Source organism: Trachymyrmex septentrionalis, unplaced genomic scaffold, assembly GCF_001594115.1.
Source record: "Trachymyrmex septentrionalis isolate Tsep2-gDNA-1 unplaced genomic scaffold, Tsep1.0 scaffold211, whole genome shotgun sequence".
Lineage (NCBI taxonomy): Eukaryota > Metazoa > Arthropoda > Insecta > Hymenoptera > Formicidae > Trachymyrmex > Trachymyrmex septentrionalis.
Genome location: NW_017305299.1, coordinates 503,408 through 506,867, shown reverse-complemented (window position 1 = coordinate 506,867; position 3,460 = coordinate 503,408).

Sequence of the window (3,460 nt, the reverse complement as noted above, 5' to 3'; positions counted from 1 at the left end):
GAAATAGAAATTAAATATAACGCACAATGGATACAAATAAGATATACGGCATATATAATATTTCGTATTTATATTCCTGTTCCTAATAATTTTTCCATCACATACAGAACTAAATATAACGCTAAAATCTAACGTAAATTCTTTACCGCTGTTTAACTACTCAACGATATTTGTTAATGGATACCGCATTTATTTTATCTTTATATCCTTTTTATTGACAATTCTATTCCAGTAAACACTGTTATTGATGCCTCTTTCAGCGAATCAGAGACGGTCAATATGTCGACGGCACTTTCGCTACCACTAAGCGCGGAACACATACATATCGCGTAGGATTCTCGTGCACTTCCGCACCGCCTCCCCGAGATTTTGCCCCCAAACTATCGCCGCCACGAGCCACCGTCCGGGCTTACCTAACTTAGTCGGCGGCGGTGGCGTGGGTCGCCGTCATTGCCAACCAAGTTTATGGCCCAGACCAACGCCCATAAACTGTACAAATGGTAAATCTACCGTAAGATCATCCCAGCCGAAAATGATGTATCGTAGGTTCCGCGGGACGTACGTAGTCCCGAGAGCCGGTCGGCGCGGCGGTGGTCCTGCTTGACCTCCCTCCCTTAAAGAGCGTACATGTATGTACGCGTGAACACAGAAGAGGACTCGATGGCGGCGAGGAATGATGGCGATCTGGCACGATATTCGCCATTTTGCTTCTTGGTTACGTTACACCCTTCAGCGGATACCTTCGAATGTCATCGAGGCATCCGGAGGACAGCCGTCTGTATCTCGGCTAACGATATGGTGCGAGTGTCAGGCTCGAGGGTCAATGACAACCCATGACGAACATTTAGGATATTGCCTGCGTATGGACTTGACACCTGCGTGCGATTGTGTTGTTGTCATAGGACTGTCGGCAAATGATGCATGTATTGGACGTGCTGAATGTGTTGATAATTGACAGTCTTAATTGACAATGGATGGCTGAACGAAATGTATATAATATTTTTTTAATGTTTAGAAGTAAAAGAACTTGTGAGTAAAGTACTTAATGCAAATGTTAAACAATTTTTTTATCTTAACATATTCTTTATGATTTTATTTTGCTCACAGCAATAGCTACTTGGAAATTTTAGATGTATGTTACTTTTAACCCTTCGGCATCATTCCTAGTGCAGCATAATTAGGATTTCTTTTACTTTGCTTTGCTATAAATTTTTATTCAAGATACGCCCGCTCGTTTGTTACACTTATATCTTTTAATGTCTGATATTTTAATATGAAAAAAATTGGTATATGTTAATTTTACATAATCATTATGTGATATTTTTAGACAATATCCACATATGGTAGATACGTGCATAACAGAATGGTGTATGTAAAGTGGCATCGAAGGGTTTAAGTTTAGTACTTTCTAGATGGAATCGTTTCACACTGCTATCAAAATTCGATTGAATTTTATAGAATATCCATTGATTTTGCGGATTGGTATGCCAGAGGACAAAAACGCTGAATATAGATGTACATGGATAAAACGAATGTGGATAGAACTTTTTTTTTCGATAAATTTCGGAACTCAATCTTGCTCTTAGAGAGGTTAAATGTAAATGATTAGATCTATAATATAAGAACCAATCACTCGGTGAACAAACTGCATTCTAAAACTCATGGAAAAAAAGAGTATTGCAACCATTCTGTCTACGACTATACTATCGAGAATCGTTCGTCTCTCCTGAGATTTTAGACGTGTAAGTGTTACAATACCACATAACATTCAGGTAACAAAACGAAAAGAAGTCTTCTATATAGTTTAGAAAGATTAGTCGATATAAACAACGGCTTTTCAGAGTTTATTTCGATCATATTGTGAAATCGTTTCGATACGCTACCTGGATTAAAAAATGCCATTGTGATTTTAATTTCAATTGATGTGGGCAAATTAGCTTGCTTACGTCTTCTGACTTCGGGATCGTCATTAGATGTCAAATTATATACACAAATGAATATAAAAGTTATAACAATACATATTTTAATCAAAATTGGTATTTGAATATTTAACATACATGCGATCCTCTTCTTTTCACTGGAAAATAACTCTGGTAGCTATCAATTGTATTTTGTTTAGCATATAATATACAATATTTAATAAGTATATCCAAAAATGATAATAAATAATCGTTAATAAATAAGCATTTAGTACTAATTAGAAAAATGAGATTCTAGAAAACTAAAATTAACGTTTAGTTGATTTTGATAATATTAAGCAAACATTTTGGTTGAAATTATTTCACCAAAACTTTAATGATTATCGTTTGACTATTATTATCAGACTTTTTCAGTGTTTTTTGTGTAAAAATTATTTTATTTTAAACTCGTTACTCTTGTAAAGATTCTAAACGAATAAAAGTAACAGGGAGAATTAAGTGAGCGTAAATTGATGCAACGATGTTTTTATATAAAAATCTTCGGCACGTGTTACTTTTTTTTTAAAGCACTAACGCATGCTTCCGGTAACCGACTCATTCATATAACTATTAGTAGCGGAACCAGTGATTATGACGCTTTACATTGAAATACACCGTTAATTATAGCATAGCAAATTTAACTGTGCCTCCGCGTGATAAATACCACGATGCTACAGGCGATAATAAAAGACACGCCGTGTGCTGATAATATTGATCCACCTACTTACTATTTCCGTGCTTGTAACAAAGGCGTCTCGATTGTTACAGAATGAACCGTCCCCTTCTTACCTCACCACCGGATTTAACTTCCCGATATCCACACCTGTACTTACCTGCACCTCAAGTGAGATGAACTGTACGTAATGGGACAACCCTTACTAAATCCACCATTGTAAGAAATCGGTCGGAGTTAATAATAGCATTCGGCTTTTGCTTTTGTGGTCTGCGGCCCATATTGTGGCACGGAGATCGCGGCGCGCGTGAGATTGGATAGGGTTCATTGAGCGGTGCCCTTTCGTATTATAACGGAGGAGATGCCCCTCCCCTCCCCCCCCCCTCTCTCTCTCTCTCTCTCTTTCTCTTTCTTCCGTTTATTATAGCTATAATACACTTTCTTGATAAAAAAGATGAAACGCTTTCAACGGATATGCAATCGATACTTCTCACGACACATAGACTTGAATTGTAAATGAAAGTCACGTAGTCGCGTTTCAAACTCGTGTATATTCTCGTGTATGCAGTTATCATTTTCAAATGCAATTACAATGCCAATTAATGCGTCAGGCGGTAAACTCTGTAACGAACTCCGTTTTTAACTCTTAGAGTTACCGCGTGCGAAACTGTCTGGTCTATTACCCATTGAGATCGACTTGTACATACCCTTCACCTGCGGACCCTTCGTCAACGCGAAGGCGGAAAAAGCGTGTGGATCATCGACATAAAACAGAAGTAAAGACACGCGAACGCGGGGAACATTGATGGCAGAGAGTGGGAACATACGG